Here is an 18,745-nt window from a genome sequence, read left to right as displayed (position 1 = left end):
GAGAGTGGCCAGGGCTTTGCCCGGGGAGGAGAGGACGGAGCCGGGCTGGAACAAGGCGCTATTGTTCTTGGCGAGCAGGGGGCCAGCCGCGGCCCCCCCAGACCCGCAGAGCTGGCGCGGATGTGGGGAAGGTTTTTGGGACCGGTTTTTCCCGGCGGATTGCTGGCTGGGAGTGAGAAGAGCTCACTGTGCTGGGGTGCACCAAAGGGAGCTCACGAAACGCCCAGAGAGGCAAGGGGAGACTGGCGTTTGGTGGGGAGGTGATGGCAGGTGAGAGGACAGGGGTGAGCAGGGGGAATTTCGGATCAGTGAGCGGGAGTGGGGGTGGTGGGGCAGAGCTTGGTGGCTGGAGGACGATGTGGGAATGGGGCAAAACCCAGCGTTCCTCATTCTGCCAGCACAGCAGAATGTGCTGATCCTTGATGTGTGTGTGGGGCGGGAGAGGTCAAAACGGAGAGTCTGGGGACCTTGCTGGCCTGGGGACCTCTGTCACCCCATGATTCACGTCCTGCCATGATCCCCTCTTGGCTGCTGGCACCTCTGCAGGGGTCCCCATCAAGCCCTGCTATCCCTCGTGTCCCCTTGGTCCCTTGCCCCAGCACCTGACATCGCCTCCCTCGGCACTTCACTGCTGCTGTGGATGTCACGTGCCACGTTGCCAGAGCCACCAGCTGTCCCCCGGGCCATGACAGTGCTTGGGGACACCCGAGGGTGCCAGTGAGCAGGAATGTGGGGAACCAGCGGGGCTCATGGGGCTGGAGGAAGAGGAGGAGGAGGAGAATGGAGGGATGTGCAGTCCCATGGGCTCTGGGAGCTGTGGCCAGGGGAGGGGGCAACAAGGCAGATGCCAGGCTCAGGGCAAAGCTGAGCTTAGCCCAGCCTTTCCTGGGCTGCCGTGCCTTGGCCCTCCCAGCACAGCTGGAAGAGAAAGACCCCCCTGCAGCACATCCCTGGCATTTGCTCCCCATCCCCCAGTTCCCACCTCTCTGATGCTTCCAACACAGCGATGCCCTAAAGGCAGCAGAAGCACCTTTGCAAGTGCACACTAAATATTTGAACACGCTTGGGTGGCTCTGGCACCACTGCTGCTCTCACCCTTCCCCATCCTCTTCCCCGGCCTCTCTGGACTCCCCAAATTTAGTGGGTACCCCTCCTTTCCTTTGGTGGGTGCTCCTCCTTTCTTCCAGAGAGGGGTGTGACATTTGCTCAGCAGCTCTTGCCCAGCGTTATTTGCTCCAGCCGAGGCAGTGCCTGGCATGGCCGTGTCCCCCCGGGTGTGTGTCACCCCGGGTGTGTGTCACCCCGGGTGTGTGTCACCGCGTGTCCCCCCTCCCTCCCTCCCCAGCCCACCCGCTGCCAGCCCCGCTGCACGTGGTGGGACCGCGGCATCCGCGCGACGCCCGCCTCCCCATCCTTCATCCCTCCTCTTCCTCCAGCCCCAGCACCCTGCAGCCGGGCTGGGCGCCCAGCGGGGCGGGAAGGCGGGGAGCAGCGTTCCCCTCCCCTCCCCGGCATTCCTTGGGAGTGAAACACAAGAGCTGGCAGGGCACTCCTGCTTTCTCTGGCCTCCGCTCCTCCGGTGCCTGAACAAAGCCCTCCTGCCTCTCCCAGGAACCTGGGGTTTGAAGCAGGAGAGAGGGCTGGTGCTGCCTGGCAATGCCCTCCTCAGGCATATTTTGGGTTCTGTGGTGGGTGGGGGACAGAGGTGGGCGCAGTCCCCACGGGAGCAGCTCTGGACAGGGTACCCCAGGGTACCCACGAGCGCTATGCCTGCCTCAAGAACTGTTGGCATCCTCCCCAACCTGGGTTTTGCGTCCCCACCATCTCACTGCCATCACATTGCCATGGAAACTGAGCCCTGAAGAGTACCAGTTCAATTCCAGTTTGCCCCCAGTTTGATCACAGTTTGGCCCCGGCTCTCTCATGACAACACGGGCTGGTGTATCCTTCATCCCATGATCCAGGATGATGCATCCCACAGGGAATGTGCGCTCTGTCCCCCTTCCCAATGTCCAACACCCCCCTCCTCAGCACACAAAGCCCCCCCACCCTCCCCACCACCCCCGGTGAAACAGGCCCCTGTCGGAGCGCAGTCCCCGACAGCGAAGGTTATTTTAATGGATGCATTACTTTAAACGAACCCTCCGCCATCTGTTCCACCCCCTAATTACGCATGCAAAAAAAAGCCCATCTCACAGCCAGCGCAGGAGAAAGTAAAGATATAAGTGATTTAAATGCATGTATCCGCAGCTCCGCCAGCAGCTGGGCTGGGCTGCGCTCCTCAGCTGCCTGGTGAGCCGGGCAACTTGGAGGCAAGAAGGCAGAAGGGAGGGTTCTCCTGGACCCAGCGCCTCGGGAGGGTGGGCGGTGGGTGCAGCAGGCCTGGAGCTCGGCGGCTGTATCCATCCGTCCCTCAGCCGTGCCTCCATCCCGCCGTGGCTCTCCCCATCACCCCTGAAGGTTAGCTCTGCCCGCCGGCTGCCAGCTCGGTGTGGCTGAGCCTTCAAAGCGGGGACACGCCACCGTCCCCGGGCTGCCGCGGTGCATGGCGGGGGCCAGGGGGGGACAGCCCCCAGCGTGGCCGGGCTCCTTGTCCTGACGCTGCCCGGGGCTGGCTGAGCGGGCAGGGCGTCCCACGGGGATGGGGACGGCTGTGGGTGACACTGGGGGACGCTGGGTGCTTGTCCTCTGGCTGAGGACGGGAGATTTTCCCCCACGCTGCTTTTGCCAAGCAGCAGCTCTGTTTCTAATGAGCCATCCCAAGATCCAGGGAATCTTGAGCCCTGAGTGCTCCCAGAGGATGTTCGACCCTGGGAGCCTGTCCTTTGGGACAGCGGAAGGTGAGAGTGGGCTGGGGGGCTGAATGAGACCTGCTTGGAGAGGCAGAGCTCGTAGGTGATGGAAAACCCAATTTTTACATCAATGTCCTGCTTTGGGGAGTCCCGGCAGGGACAGGGAGGTGACAACAGTTTAGAGGGCTGTGTCCATCCCCTGTCTAGGGGGGAACAGGGGGGAGCCCTGCATCCAGGGCTGCCCCACTCTGACTCAGTTTCCCCCATCCCCAGTACAAACCACCCACAGGGATGGGATGGGTGACTGGCATGGCTTTGGGTGACCCCACGGTGACAAGGCAGGACCACGACCACCAAGGCAGGGCCACCGCCTGGCGCCGGAGCCGGCGGCGGTGCTGGGTGCCCGTCGTCCCCCCCTCTCCCTCCGTCTCCTTCTCTCCGTGCCTGACTGCAGCAGATGCGCCAGCTCTGCAGGAAGAGGGAATTAAGTTGGGCTGGAGGAATTTTAAAGATTGCTGCAGGCCTGAGGGTCTTAGATCCCCCCGCGGAGATGGGCAGTCATGCAGAATTAATCCTATCGGCAGCCTGGCTCGGCTTCAGCCGGTGCAGAGCTCCGGGAGAGCGCGCGGGAGCGCGGGGGGCGATGCTGGGGGCGGCTCAGAGAGCCCCGGTGCCTCGGCGTCGATGGGAAATTAATAATGAAAAATTAAAAGCCCCAATTCAGCCTTTCACCCCCCTCCTTCCTTCTCCCCATCAGCCTGGAGGTGGGACTCGTAGGGGGGGAGGAGGTGGGTGGATTCTGCAAAGCTTAAGGAAAACCTGTTTGCCGTAGCCAACAGAGCCCGTGGTGGGAGAAAATGCTGGGGCCACATCCTCCTGGCAGTGCTCGCCCGTGTGCCACGGGGGGCTGGCACGGGGACACCCCTTGCTGCCATCACCCAGCTCCATCTGCAGCGAGGCCATGCAGGGGCAGGAGCAGGCTGGGGGGACAGCAGGCTGGGGCGGCTTGGGGGGGCAAGGAGGAGATTGAGGTGGCAAGAGGGAGGTCGTGACAGGAGCAGGCTGGAGTGGCAGTGGGAAGGTTGGAGTGGCAGGAGGCAGGTTGGGATGGCTCAGAGCAGGCTGGAGTGGCAGGAGGCAGGTTGGGATGGCTCAGAGCAGGCTGGGGTGGCAGGAGGCAGGTGGGGGTGCTGTGCCAGCGCAGGGGACACAGGGACACACCAGACATCCCCACGTGCTGCCCCAGCCGCCCTCAATGTCCAAGGGGACGCCAGGGTGACATCTGGGTGCCCCGTGGCTCTGCCAGCCCCACAGGCAGCCTTGTCCCTGCCGTCCCTCCTGGCTGCAGGGGCTGCGGTGCCACCGTGCCAGTGGGCTCGGTGGCTGCGTGACGCCGGGCAGGGTGGCCCGCAAGGGCTCTGCAGCTGCTGCCGAGCCCTCTGCTCTCCAGTTTATAAATAATGCAGCACCCAGGCGTGTTGGCAGTGCCCGCGCCCGCCTGCAGCCCCGGCGTGGCGGCGGCGCTCTGGGATGAGCGGCGGGTGCTGTCACCGGGCAGGGTGACACCGAGCCGTGCCATCCAGCGGGGAGGGCGAGCCCTGCTGTGTCCCCACCGTGTCCCCCAGCCCCTCATGCCCGGGGCCGTGGTGGGTGCCCGCGGTGACCCCACGCGCGGGGACGTCCCCGAGCCTCACGGCGGCGGCGCGGATGGCGGCGCGCAGCTTGCAGCGTTGCCATGGCGATGTGCTGGCGCTAACGAGCCCGAGTAAACATTAACGAGGGAGAGCCCCACGCGGGTGGGTGCGAGCGTGGGGACCCTGCGGGGCCGGGGACGCTCCGTGCCCGTGCGGGTGCCCCCGGAGATCCCCCCGGCGGTGCCCTCCGGGTGCTGTGTGAGGCTGTGGTTTCATGGTTACACTGGGGGCTCTGGGTGCTGGTGAGGCCCGTGGGGACAGGATGTCAGTCCCCTGCTCAGTTTGGGGACAGGATGTCAGTCCCCTTCTCAGTCTGGGGACAGGATGTCAGTCCTCTTCTCAGTTTGGGGGCACCCCGAGTGGGAAGGTGCCCACCCTGAGGTTCCAGAGGTGCTGTGGTGCCGGGCGCTGCTGTCCCGCTCTGGCCACGGTCTCTGTCTCTGTGCAGGGCCCGTGGGTGCTGGCTTGGAGGGGGCTGAGTCCCCAGGGTGTCGCTCGGCGGAGCTCGGGGTGTCCCTGGCAGCAGCTGCCACCGCCGTCTCAGTTGTCACCGTGGCTCAGCGCCCCGCGTTCCTCCTCTCCCACGGCCGCCCCGCTTTGGGTGGGGGTCAGCGTGGGGGCAGCCCCCGCACCAGCACCCCCACCGTGCCCGAGGTCCCCTCCAACATTTAATGGTGCTGCAGCTCATTAAACCGAGGTGCAGGTGCCCCCGGTACCTTCATCCTCCCGGAGGGCTCTTAATGAGCGGCTGCTAACGAGCGCCCGCGCTCCCCGTGCAGAGCCTGATTGGCGGCAGGCACCGGGAGCCACGCGCGGGCTCCTTTCGGGGCCTTCCCGGGGTCCAGCGACCCCTCTGCCGCGCTGGAGACGTGCCCGGGGGTCCCCCGCCACCGAAACTGCAGCAGTGTCACACCAGTCACCGGTGCCACTGCAGCTTCTCCAGCTTCAGTGTGTGCACCGTGGGCACCGGGTGCCCTGTGCCTCAGTTTCCCCCTTCAGCCCCGCTCGGGGACGCAGGGCCCTGGGGACGGGCACCAGTGTTCACAGGCATGCAGAGCTGGGGGTTGAGGCTCCTCTTGGTCTTCCCAGCCCCACTGTTGTCCCCAGAGTCACAAAGCCACCCGGCCCCTGGCAGGTGACCTGCTTGGGCCTGCCTGCATGGGGGACTGCAGGGGTTTGGCAGAGGGGCCGTGAGGGTCCCGTGCACCCCAAAAATCCCAGTGGCACTGATGCTGGGCAGGGCACAGGGCAGTGGGTGCCCAGAGGAGGTCAGCTGGGGCATGCCTGGCTCAGAGGGGCTCTTACGCTCGTGCCCCTCTTTTGGGGGCTGTAGTGGGGAGACCCCATCCTGCAAAGAGCCATCGGCCCCCGCCAGGGCTGGGTCTGCCAGCTCCCCTCCGAAGGGAGCCCTAATGCTCGTGACACGGTGCCCAGCTCCATGGTGGCTAATTGCAGTGTCCCCAGCTGAGGATTACAGTCTAAAGCAGGAAAGGAGCAGCAGGAGCAGATGAGCTCCTGAGCAACAAAGCTCCTGTTCCCCTGCAAAACGTGCAAAACGACTTTTATTAGGGGTATAATTAAAAGCTGACAGGAGGCGAAAATCATGGGGATGGTCAGGGTGAGGGATGAAGCCACCTGAAGGTCCCTGTGTCCCCCCAGGTGTCCCACCCGCCAGCTTCCCCCTCTGACCACAGCCCTGCTGGCAGGGCAGGAGGAGCGAGGTGCTGGGCTGGCAGAGGAAATCCAAACTCAGCCCCTATGAAAGGGGCTTTGTGTGCCCTAGAAGGAGCAGCCCTCCTCCTTCTCCTCCTCCTTCTCCTCCTCCTCCTCCTCCTCCTCCTCCTCCTCCTCCTCCTCTTCTGCTGGCCACTGCGGGGCCACTTTCCTGCCTGGGGGTGGCCTCAGTGTGGGTGCCAGAGGGAAAACAAGGCACAGAGCAGCATGGCAACCCTGTGGCCTCCTGCCCTGACCACACTCCTGAGATTTTCCCCTTTACTTGTACCCCTGGCTGCGGATGAGGCAGTCCTTAGGGTTGTGCTGGGGTCACCCATGGGTGCCCCAGATGGTGCCATCCCTGCAGAGTCCCTGGGATGGGCCCTCTGTACCAGGCCTGGCCAAGGCCCTTGCAGTAGAGAAGGAGCAGCAGGGACAGACAGACACAAGGACAGAGGGACATCTTCCCCTGTCCCCTTTGTGCCACCTGGATGGCCCCTTCCCAAAACCGCTGCGTGCCTCAGTTTCCCTTTCTCTTTCATGAGTGCTATGTCTGCCCTCCAGCAGGACAGAACCCCAGTTCACCCTGAGGGAGCTCAGCCCTCCTTGGTGACCCCAGCTGCCCCCAGATGTGGCTGATGTCCCCTGGGAAGGGAACACTTTGGGGCACCCAGTGCTTGGCACCTTTGTGGGTTTGCGCTCAGGAACATCACTGCAGTGCCAGTGTGGTCCCGTGGCAAGGCAGAGGGTGGCACAGGCAGGGACCCCAGCTGGGCACTGCCCACCTTGGCCTGGCCCAGCCCCAGCCCCAGCGGGCAGTGGAGGGCTTGTTCTCTGCCTGGACAGGAAGACGAATGAATTCCATTATGGGATCGCGATTTTATTCCACGTGTCAGGGAGCCTGAGATTAACTTGCTCACCGGGCTGTGACAGACCCAGACACCCGCGTGCACGCGCTCCAGCAAGGGGGCTCTGCACACAGCCGGGCATGGAGCTGCTGGGAGCCTGCCGTGCCCACCCGGGGCAAGCAGGGCTCTGCTCACCCACCCCGGTTCCAGCTGGAGCCCTCCAGCACCGGGGAGGCGGCAAAGAGCAAGGCCAGGGCTCTGGAACTGCCACTGTGCTGTCCCATGTCCTAAAGGTCCTTTGGCCACCCAGGGACTCGTGTCTGGCAGGCAGGCGAGGGCGAAGCACGATCCCAGCAGGGCTCTGGGAGGCCATGTGCTGCCAAAAAACATGCTGGGAGGAAGGGAGGAAGTGGGACATGAGGGCCTGGGGACCCTGACGAGAGCTGATGGCACTGGGGACTTGACAAGACCAATGGGCTGCTCTTATCTCAGCTCAGCCAGGTGGCTGCCCACGTTGGGAGGGCATCGGGGCCGTGCAGTTGTGTTGGGGCTGTGCCGTGCCGTGCTGTGCCGTGCCGGGGCCGGCTGCTCTCCCCTCACCACCCCCCCTGCGCGGGCGCAGGCAGCTGGCTCTGTTTGCTGGAGGCTTTGCGCATTCCAGTTCGTGGGTCACTCGCCTTCGAAACCTCTCCGGGGACAGAGGCAGTTGGGAGCCGTAACAAACAACCCAAGGGCTCCAGTGACGCCCGCGCCCGGCGCTGCCTGCCAGCTCTGCGGTGGGGGGGCTTGGAGAGGGCCCCTGCTCCCCGGGGAGCTCTGGGGTGCTGCTGGAAGGTCCCAGTACAATAACCAGGACGTGCCGAGCAGGTTTCCGTGCAGGAGGCGGGAGTGATCCCTTTCTGGGGAGCAGGGAAGGGTGCAGGAGGAATGCTGTGGTCACTTGTGCATTGGGGACAGGGTACAGAGAGGGGCACTGGCAGGGGGTGCCATCCATGATCCATATGGGAAGGGGTGGTGGAGCTGGCCAGGCACGTTACAGGCAAGAGAACAACGTGGGCAGCAAGCATGAGGTGGCTCAGTGTCCCGGTGTCCTGGAATGTGGGTCGGAGCCATCCCGAAGAGTTCCTGGGTCCGGTGGGTGCTGGGGGAGTGGTGGGAGCGCAGCGCGGCTTGGGGAGGCTGGGCGGTGCAGGGAAGGTCAGCCTTGGCCAGATGCAGCCACTCCACCCTCCTCCAGTGCTTTGCACATTAATGCAAATGCACTGGCCTGAGTGGTTCATTAGCAGCATGTGGAATGGAATAATGCATCCGCATCCCATTAGCCTAATGAAAAAAAGGGAGCCGGCACCTGGAACAAAGCTGCCGACTCTTGGCTAGTGCTCTGGCTCGGCCATGCTGGGCCGTGGGGGCCTCCCCCTCCCTTCCCCTCCCTCCCTTCCCCTTCCCTCCCCTTCCCCTCCCTTCCCTGTGCCGCCCCAGCGCTCTGAGCATCCCTGCGCCCAGCGCTGCGGAAGGGACCCCGTCCCCAGGGTGTCACCACAGATCCCATTCCCAGGATGTCGCCGCGGCAGGGTGCAGCCCCTGGAGGATTCAGGGTGGTCCCAGCGTCACCCCTCAGCATCCCAGGGTGGGAGAGGGGTCCGAGCCATAGTGCCACCGAGGCACCCGGGGTGTTGAGATGTCTCCGTGTCCCTGGGGCTGGAGTGTAGAGCCTTGGAGGATTCGGGGGCACCCCGGGGTGGGCAGAGCCGGTCGCAGCATCATCCATCTGCATCCGCGAGTGGGAGGGGGTCCAAGCTGGGAGTGCCGCAGTGGCGCTGGCGGGGTGTCGAGATGTCCCCATGTCCCTGGGGCCGGGAGCGCGGAGCCTGAAGGATTAGAGGAAACATTGCCAAACAAACCAGGCTGTGCCGGAACCAATTAGCCTCCAGCAGGCAGAGTTTCAGATGCTGTTATTTCTGCCTCTTCTCTTTTCTCTCCCTCCTTCTGTCTCCCCCTTTCCCCCTCCCCGGCCCTCCCCAGCCCCTCCTGCCCGCCCCCAGCATCCCTGCTCTCGCCATTCCTCTCCGTGTCGGAGCTTGTTTTGGGCACTGGCTCTGGAGTGAGTCATGCCGCGCGTAGGGGATTTTAAAAGCTTTCTGCTGTCGCTGGGAAGCCGGTTTGGGCTGCTCCGACACTGGGGGTGGAGCGCCATGCCTCGCAGACAACCCTCGTCTGGGGAACCCAAAAAAATCCCCCACCCCGATGCCCCGAACCCCTGGGATCCCAGGCCCCCCCCCCCTCTTTGCGGGGTCGGCTCCGTCACCCCAGCCAGCGGTTGAGTCACAGGCGAAACTTTCGAGCCGTTGGAGCTTCCTCCGGCGGGCCCCTCTCCGAGGAAGTGGTCTGCCGGGGCGGCGGGCCCGCCGGGGCGGGTGCCCGGTCCCGGTGGGTGCAGCACGCAGGCGCGGGCGGCCGGCGCTGGAGCTCGAAGCGTGGGAGAGTTTTTTTTTCCACCCCCCCTTTCCCTCCCTCCTTCCCTCCGCAGCCGCCTCCGCCGGCCCTGCTGCCAAACCCGGGGTGGGGGCCCTCCGGCGCGACCCTCCCGCCGGTCCGCAGCTGGCCGCGGTCCCCCCCTTCATCCTCCTCCTCCTCCTCCTTGCCTTGAGCTGTGCTGCTGAGGGACTGCAGCTCCCGTGGATCAGGAGGAGATTTAGGTCAAGCGCTCGACTGAGTCGAAACAGCCATCTGTGTGCGGAGGAAACCGGCCACCCAGAGCCCCCGGCGCGGCTGGCCCGGCTCCGCCGCGGGGTCCCGGCACCGCCGGCACCCCCGGACCCCGCGCCGGGCACACAGCCTGCCTTTGTCTCCGGCAAGGGAAAAAACCCACCCAAAGAATAAACAAATGGGGGAAAAAATCCCCCTTGCTGCCGATCCGTCACCCCCGGCTGTGCCGTGGGCATCGCCGCGGAGTCTGGCACGGAGCGGCCGCGGCAGCGCTCCAAGGTCGCCCTGACACGCGGTGGGAAGGTGTGTGCCGGCGGGAACCGGGCAGGGACGCGGAGCCAGGGCCCGGGCCGGGCCGGGGCAGGCAGGGCGGGCCGGGCAGCGGGAGGGAGGCCCTGGCCGCCTGCCCGGAGCCCGGACTCCTGGGTTCCTGCAGGAACAGGGTGGAGCGGGAGGAGGATGGGGAGCTGGTGTCATCCCGGCCGCGGCGGGGGGGAGCGGATCCCTGCCCGGGAAAGCCGGGGGGCTCCGCGTGAAGCTGCGGCCGCCGTGCCTCAGTTTCCCGGGATGGTGAAGTAGAGCAGCCCAGCGGTGGCAGCGCAGCGGGCACCCCGGCCAGGTGGGGACCCCCAGGTGCCCCTCGGCACCCCGCACCGTGACCGCGGCCCCTGCTGCTCTCCACCTGCCAGCTTAGTGTTGCCTCTCCATTTCCTTCCGGAGCCTTTTCTCGCCCGCCGGTGCCGCTGGGCGCAGGGAGAGGAAACGCGCCTGGGCCGTGGGAGGGCTGGCGCCGGATGGGCCTCCCGGCCCCGGGCGGTTTGGCACAGCCCGGCCAGCCCGGGTGCCGAGCCGTGCCGGGCGTGGGCCGGAGCCCGGCGGGCGCGGGGATGCGCCCCGGCCCCTCGTCCCGCCCGGTCCCCCGCGCTCTGCCCGCCGAGCCTGGTAAGGAGCTTTGTCCGGCCAGTTCGCACGGTAATCCCGCCTGGGCCGGGGGATTATGCGTGGGGAGAGCTGTGGGGGGCCCGGGGCGCCCAGCAGACGGGGTTTGGAGGTCAAGGTTTCCCTCGGTGCAGCGGGCTCTGGCCAGGAGGGTGACGGGAACAACCTTGAGCTCGAGCGGGTCACACAGGGACCGCAACGTTTGCCCCCAGCCCCCGGGCAAAGCCGGCAGGAGCTCGGTGCCCCTGCAGGGCCCTGTGTCCAGCCAAGGCAGAGCTGGGGCCGGTGCTTCCCTCTGGGATGGTGTGGAGCATCCCTGCATCCCTCCAGCATCCTTCCTCCCAGTGTGGCAGCCGCAGGCATGTGCAGCTCTGCGAGGCAGGAGCTGCCAGGAGTGCGGGTCTATCCTGGGTCTGTTCCCAGGTCCCGTTCCGGGTCCCATCCCGGCTTCCCCGCAGCCCTGCGTCCCCGGGCGGGCTCGGAGGGGGCTGGTGGATGCTGGGAGCTCGGCGGTTCTTTATGGTCTCAGAGGGCTCCATTAATTCTTTAAATATCCAGCCTTTCCAGGTGGGTTTTGTTGAAAATTAATTTCCGGAGCTATTTTAATTTTGCTGTATTTAATTTGCTGTTTATTTTAATTAATTAACGTCGGGAAAATCTCTTCTCCCCAGCATCCTGCAGCCGTCTGGGGTGGCTGCACCCGGGAGGTGAGAGCAAGGGGGTGCCATGGGTGTGAGGGGCACTGGCAGGGAGGGTGCCCAGCCCCCACGGCGCCCACCTGGTTGCATCCCACCTGCCCCAGGTGACAGGGTTGGCATGGGGAGGCAGCGAGCTGGGTCTCTTCTGACCATCCCTGCTCCAGGGCTCATCACAGGGCGTGCTGCTGGCTCCATGGGACGTTTGTCCCATCTCCGGGTGGGAGATGGCTCAGGCAGTGCTCGCAACCTCCTTCCTCCTCCTCCTCCTCCTCCCGGCGATGGCTGGGGGCCTGAGGGCGTGCACCCATGAGGATCCCGTGCCATCCCGTGCCCTGCCGTGCCGTGCCATGCCGTGCCCAGCAGGAGGGTCCTGGTTTAACAGCCAGCACGGAGCTCTTGCAGCCACACCCACAGGAGGGATGGATGCTCAGCCCAGCTCCCGCTCCCGGCCCCGCTCCCTCCCGGCGCTCCGTGCTCGGTGCTGGCCAGAGCCAGCCAGGGGGTCCCTGTGGGGCGGCGGGCAGGGGCTGGGGGAAGGGATGGAGCCGCCTTCCTCCGGATCAAGGCCTCTGGTCTCTCACATGTCTAGACGCTGCCACACACACCTAATGTGGTTCTTGGCAGGAGCCGCGGCTGCTCTCTTGAGGTTAATTGCTGCACACGGAGCTCTGCAGACAGATAACCCGGCTCCACGCTGCCCCGGAGCCCGCCTCACCCAGCCCTGCTCGGCTGCAGCCCCCGGGGATGGAGGAGCAGGGCAGTGATGCTGTGACCCTGTGATGCTGTGGTGCTGTGATGCTGTGCGTGGTTCGGGGCGCAGCACTGACCAGTGAGGGGGCTCTCCCGGTTTTGGGGACAGGCGGGGGTGGAGGAGAGGTGCGGGCAGTGCTGAGCAGGGTGGCATGGCCGCAGGGCTCTGGGGCAGGAGCAGGAGGAGGAGAGAAGGGCCCCAGCAGGCCGGGCTGCCGCCATCCTCTGCCGGCGCTGGGCGAGGCGGCTGGGCTGGACCTGATAAGGGCAGCGCGGCGGGGAGGGGGCCGCACAAAGGCTCGGCCTGGCTGAGCCTGCCTGGCGGATCCAGGCTCCGGAACGGGAGCTGGAGGGAGATGCAGCAGGGACCGGGGTGGGAAGAGCTGTTCCATCCTCCAGCCCCAACATCTGGTGGGAAGAGGGGATGGGAGGAGAGAATGCTGGGCAGGCTGCAGGGGTGAGCCCCAGGGCTTGGCCACATCCGGACTCCCTGGGATGGGCTGGATGAGGCCTTTCCCAGCAACTGCTCTTGCAAAGCACCTTCCTGGGAGCAAACACTGCTGTAGTGATGTGCTTGGAGCCACTGGCACCCCAATCCTGGCCCCTGCTTGGTCCCATCCATAGGGACCAGTTTCCCTTTGGACAAATCTGTGCTTTGTCAGGCCTGGTGCTGGCTGCCAGGTGCCATCACCAAGGCAGGGTGGTGCAGACCAGGGCTGGGAAGTGGTACATTCCAAGGCTGGAATTACATCGGGTCCCTGGAGGGACCCCAAAGCACAACATCCCCTCACCTCCCACAGGGCTGGGGCTGGCCATGAGGTCTGGGCTCGGTCCTGTGTCCCAGGGCTGTGTGGGGGTGACCCCAGCCCTGGGACCAGCCCCACATGGGATCTGCGGGGAATCGGGTGAAGGTTTCAGTCCAAGCTGTGTTTTGGTTTGGGGTTTCGTCATGATTTCATGGCAGGGAATTTCCGTTCGTAACCAAAGACAAGAACAAAAAAAAGGAAAAAGCCGAAACCAAAGAAAAAAACCCCAACCCTGCCTTGAATTTTTGCCAACAAAATGGGATGTTTCCATTCTTGTTTTGGCTTTTGGCAGCTCCAAACTGCAGCCAGTGGAAGAAAATATCCATGTGGAAAGGCTGCCGGCCTCCTCCAGCAGTGCAGTGGCCGGGCTGGAGCTCCTGCCCCGCAGCCGTGCTGTGCTGGGGGGGACAAGGAGCACGGCCCCTGCAGAGCGTGTCACCGTGCTCCCCTCCCTGCGCTCTTTGGAGAGGACATTGCCATGAGAACGGGCTTGTTGTTTGTGGGGAGCATGGAGACAGAGCAGGCGAGCGTTTGCAAGGACACCGGTGGCACGCCGAGCTCGCGCTTCCCACTTGTCCTTGCAGCGGGTCGCTCTCTCCTCCCCAGCTGGCAGCACAGCCCTGCTCAGCTCCAGCGTGTGCTGTGCCACGCCAGCCTCCCTCGGGGCATTGCCTTCCCTCCTGGCATCGTCCCCAGCCTCTCCCCGCTTCACCTCTCAGGTTTTGGGGGACCCTCAGTGGGGCTGCGATGCTGGGGATGCTGGGGAAAGGAGGAGCAGCCACTGCAATGCTTAAATGAGGTTGGGTTTTTTTCCACACATCCCCCCTCCATCCATGCTAGGAAGAATTACAGTCGCCCAGGCATCTGTTCTGGCAGAGTCGAGCTAAAGAGCTTGTCCTGGGCTTGGCAAACCAGCCGGCGCAGCCGACAGCTTTTCCAAGGGCAGCCTTGGATGTGGAGCAGCAGGTTGACATTGCAGGGAGAGGAGCCTTGTGCTGCAGGCACCAGTGCTGTGCCCCTCAGCTCCTGACTGGATGGGATTTGGCAGGGACTTCTGCAGGCAAGATGCTGCAAACCCCCTTCCCAAAAAGCAGCATCCTCTAGTAGGTCTTTGTTTGGAGCCAGGAAGAGGGCAAATGGTGCCAGCACATCCCAGGGTCCTTGTCCTTGCACAGAGAGGACAGCAAGTGTCACCCTGCAAGGGACTACTGCCAAAAACAGCCCTGCTAAATTCTCCTTGAAGCTGGAGAGGCTCCTCTGTGCCCCCAGGCTGTGCAGCATCCCTGTCACTGCCACATCTCCGCATTGGCCACGCCGTGGTTGTCACCCCCAGCCCTCCAGATCACGGTGGAAGGGTGCAGTGGTGGTACCAGGGGACGCCAGGAGCAGGGCTGCCCCCTGTGCCAGCAGCACCGTGCATGGGCCCTGTGCCGTCAGCAGCCAGGCAGGGGGAGGCGAGTTGGAGCGGCTTGGCAGGGAGGTGTGGGAGCCCTGCCGGAATGCTGGGCTCGGAGCTGGAGCGTGTCAGGCACAGATGGGATCGTTAGTGGTGGTAAAAATTATCCAGCCCCTCTTAAAAACCCAGGCGCAGCAACCTGACCCCGCAGCTCCAGGGGTGGCAGTTCCCACCGGAGCAGGGCTGGTGTTTGCTCCCCTGCCATCACCATCCATCCCTGGCATCTGCGACCTCAGCTGCCCGTCACACGCCACACGTTCCCCTCTGCAGTGCCAGGGTGAGGGGTCTCTCTCTCCCCCCTGCCCCAACACCCGCCCCAGTGCCACCGCCGCCGGGCAAACCCCATCCCTGCGGGTGCTCCCGCCCTTGGTGCCGTTTCCTATTTCTTTTTTAATGCACCCAGGTCTCCTGTTTGCTTTTTTAACTGCAGTAACCACAAGAGGGAAGTTTCAGAGCGGCTCGAGCCCGTCTCGGTGAGGAAGGGAGAGGCAGCAGTGCTCTGTGCCCATCCGCAGCACCGTGCCCGGGGCTCCGCCGCCATGGTCCAGCGCCTGGTGGCTCTTGTGCTTTCCATCCCCCTCTTCCTGCCGCTCATCCCCAGCTCCTTTTCTCTTGGAAGTGAGGAATTTGAGGCTGGTCTGGCGTTGCCAAAGGGCCTCAGGCCCCCCCAGCGCCGATCGATCGCTCTGCGCGCTCCTGCTCCCTGTTTTTTCTGTTTGTTTGCAGCCGCTTGAGGGCTCTTGTGATGAATCCAGCCTGGACAGAATTCAACAACAGCTGAAACGCAGCCCGGGGTGGGGGTGGGAGTGAGAGGGCAGCGGGGCCGGCCCACACTGGAATGCGAAATGGGGCAGCGGGCAGTGCTGGGACGGAGGGATGGGATGGTGCCAGATCCCAGTCCAGGGGTGCAGAGGGACGGGGAGCGCCGCCCCAAACTGCGGGTGCTCCAGGGTGGCAGTGTGGGGACCTGCTGGGGCGAGCGTTTGGGGCATCTCCTTGCTGCCCTTGGCTGCTGCTGGGAGCTGGGCAGCAGGGGAAGGGCTGGCCCCACTGGCCAGGCTCAGGGTCACAGCTGCAGGGGACAGGGGACAGGGGACAGGGTCCATGCCAGCTGCGCCGCCCTCCCCGCCGTGCCAGGTGCCGTCCATCCCTGAGCATCCACAGGGGCCTACCTGCCCTCACTGCAAAATGGCGGATTTCAATTAGAAAGGAAACATTCCCCAAAACCCCAGTGCAGGGAGGGGGTGAGCACCACCCTGTGCCCCCAGCCTGCTGCTGCCAGCTTTGCCAGGGGGCCATGGGGCAAAGCGGGGGGCACGGGCGCACGGGGGGCACAGGAGGGGTCTCAGGGGATGCTCCCCAGCCGGGGCAGTGCCTGTTGGCCGGCGTGGCTGCCTGGTGCTCGGTGCTGGGGCTGGCTCTGATGCTGCAGCTGTGGCTCCGTGAGGGAGCAGGACGCGGCTGCGCCGGCGTGCGAGGGTGCGCGCAGGCGGGAGGGATAATTAGTTCCTACTATAGCACTTCTCAGTCAAAGTGCTTTTTAAAAGCCTCCATTCATTAGTCTTCACGGCTCCCCCGAGGTGTCGTGTCCTGGTTCTCTTCCCCCCTCCAACTCTCCACCTTCCCTGGAGCAATTGGGGATCCTGAGCTGGGGAAGGGGAGGATGATGTTACTCTTGAGGCTGGGTCCTTGTAAAGCCCTCAAATGGAGTGGCAGTAGTGGGACAGTCCCAGTGTCCCTGTCCCAGTGGGGCTGCTGGGGTGCCATGGCCACATCAGCGTTGTTGGGGAGTTTCCATGGAGGCTGAGTTGTGCCATGTTTGGAGCACCAGGGAAGGGAGTGGGAGGGCAGGGAAGGGCTGTGGGTCCGGTGGGTGCCAATGGCAACTCGCCACCCTCACCAGCACACCAGGGAGCAGCGTGGTGGCTCCAGGTCCCCAATTACCCAGTGCCTGCCGGGCTCCCAGGGGTCACCTGGGAGGACGGAGGGTGCTGGAAGATGCCAGGGGGTGCCGATGTGGCTCAGCCCCCAGACCTGGGCATCATGTGGGTGCGGGCATGGGGGGTACCCGGGCGTGTGCCCCGGTGAGAGGCAGGGCGCAGAGGCAGGCAGGCTGGCAGTGGGCCTCCACTGCAAACCCTAACCTTATTTTCCCAGGTCCGACGCCAGTTTCCATGGAAACAGCCGGGAGCAGAAACGGGAACCAGAATCCAGAAATGTGAAGCTTTGAGCTCCAGTTCGCCTTCCTGGATTCCTGCTCCCCGTGACCCCAGCTGGGTGCTGGCACCCACACTGCTCCCGCTGTGTGCAGGGGGCAGGGCTGCCCTGCCTGGGCACCCCCTGGGCTTGGGGTGCTCCTCTGTCCCTGCACGCTGCAGCACCCTGGGCATGGTGTGTGGGCATGGGCACGGTGTGCCAGCAGGGATGTGGGGGTACTGTGGGAACAGGACACTGGAGGCAGGGAGGGACACTGCAGGCAGGGACACTGCAGGCTGGGGCCATTGGTGCCTGGGGACATTACAGGCTGGGGACATTGCTGGCTGGGGACATTGCTGTTTGGGGACACTGCTGGTTGGGGACACTGCTGGCAGCCCCACAGTCAAACAGCACCTGCACACATCTGTGTGTCAAGGTGCTGCACAGGGCTGGGTGGGATGTAGGTGTCCGTGTGCTCTTGCAGGCACATCTGCTGTATGGGTGTAATGGGGTGTAGGCACAGTATGGATCAGTATGTGGTCTCTCTATTGCTGGTTAGCACTGGGAAGACCCCAGTTTACCTGCCCTGGTGTCTCCATCCCCAGGATGCAGAGCCTGGAGAGGGGCAGCACCAGCTGTCATTGCGTGCAGGGCCTGGGTGCTGCCCCAGTTCTGGGTGCATGTGTATGACCTGGGGGGAGCCTGCTCAGCCTCCTGGGGCTGGGAGTCCCTGGACTCCTCTGGGCATCTCCTCCAAAGTGGAGCCTCTTGGGACTCATCTGTGTCCTGCAAAGCCAAGCTCTGGGCTCTGTGCTGTGTCCATCCATCCAGCCCATGCCGTGTGTCTATCCTGCACCTTCCCTGCTGCCCACCGGCCTCTGCAGTCCCTCGGGTGTGCAGTGACCTGCCCCATTCCTTTGTGAGCCCATGGCAGCCAGCCTCAGTGCCCACAGCGTGGGACATGGGTGTCCCCCGGCACCTCCTGGCTGGTGGCAGGGATCGCTCGGTGCCAGCCCAGTGCCATCCCAGTGCCAGCTGGCCCCATCCTCCCTGCACACCCCGCTGCTCCCCACATGCCCATTTCACCGAGCTGCCAGCAGCCTGGGACACACCGGCGCTGCTCGGGGCTAGATTCCACCCCCATCCCTCTATCCTGTCCCCGTCCTTTTGGCACACCTCAGGGGTGATGGTGGCACTGCCTGTCCCCCCTCGGATCCCTCTGTCCTGTCCCCCATGCCCATGGCACACCTCAGGGGTGATGGTGGCGCTGCCACCACGCCTGTCGCCCATGCCCATGGCACACCTTGGGGGTGATGGTGGCACTGCCACCACGCCTGTCCCCCCTCGGTGGCACACGGAGCCAAGGGCGGCAGCGCTCCGTGATACATCATTTACCCACGGACAGGTATTAGGATACATTATGGATAACTCACGGAGAGAGACGCTATTAATAATACAGACACATACAGAGGGAAGAAAGTGCACACTTGATTTCCATGTTGCTACCAGGAGTTGTGAGGCTGGCTCTGGCTGCCTCTTCCCACACGTGACTGCAACACAGTGGGTAGCTGACAGCCCAGAGAGCCTGGCTTGGGGCCAGGAAAAAGCAGAAAACACAATGTCTGTGCATATCCTCTCTCTTAAAATAACACTCCAACACCGTCTGAGACGAATTAAAATAAGATCAGGAGCGGTCTCGCGAAGAGAGGAAGACGAGGAGGGAAAAGCCAGGCAGGGGAATGGCCGGAGCTGGGCGGCTTCAGCCCCTGGCGCAGATGGAGAGGGGGAGTTGTGCAGGGTTGGGGTTGAGAATAATTGAAGGAAAAAAGCCCAAGGAGAAGGAGAAGGAGCAGGCGAGGCGAGAGCGGTGGCTGGAGGGAGGATGGCGGCAGAGCTGGGCTGGCTGTCCGGCACATGGCTGTCTGTCCTCTGGAGGGGAGCCGGGCAGGGCGGGGGATGCGAGCACAGCCTGCATGATGGAGAGCATCAGGAATTTCCTGCAGCTGAGGAACACACCAAATACCAGAATGCAAGAGCGAGCGGAGGAGAGCAGGGTGTCGGGAGGGAACGGGAGGAGGAGGAGGAGGGGGGATGCAGAGGGCTGGAAATAACCGGCAGGGAGAGCAGCGAGGGCAGGGGGCAGCGTG

The 18,745-nt window shown here is 64.3% G+C and overlaps 2 protein-coding genes and 1 long non-coding RNA gene across 7 annotated transcripts in view; 2 read left to right on the top strand and 1 right to left on the bottom strand.

Moving 5' to 3' along the window:
• The window catches only part of PHACTR4 (phosphatase and actin regulator 4), a 188,385-nt gene that overhangs the window by 107,737 nt on the left and 61,903 nt on the right, over window positions 1-18,745 (bottom strand). The gene's annotated exons all lie outside the window — the stretch shown is intronic.
• The window catches only part of AHDC1 (AT-hook DNA binding motif containing 1), a 49,883-nt gene that overhangs the window by 6,399 nt on the left and 24,739 nt on the right, over window positions 1-18,745 (top strand). The window contains exon 1 of one of the 5 annotated variants that reach the window (XM_074555762.1): window positions 9,780-10,056. The exons of the other annotated variants lie outside the window; for them this stretch is intronic. The gene's annotated coding sequence lies outside the window, so the exon portion shown is untranslated. Of the gene's footprint in view, window positions 1-9,779; window positions 10,057-18,745 lie in introns of those variants that run through there. 5 annotated transcript variants of the gene reach the window in all.
• LOC141731313 (uncharacterized) lies at window positions 5-9,254 on the top strand. The gene is made up of 2 exons (XR_012583347.1): window positions 5-3,933; window positions 3,974-9,254. It is a non-coding gene; the product is annotated as an uncharacterized LOC141731313 (long non-coding RNA).

Source organism: Zonotrichia albicollis, chromosome 20 (assembly GCF_047830755.1).
Source record: "Zonotrichia albicollis isolate bZonAlb1 chromosome 20, bZonAlb1.hap1, whole genome shotgun sequence".
In the NCBI taxonomy this organism is placed as follows: domain Eukaryota; kingdom Metazoa; phylum Chordata; class Aves; order Passeriformes; family Passerellidae; genus Zonotrichia; species Zonotrichia albicollis.
This window is presented reverse-complemented; position numbering and strand designations above follow the sequence as displayed.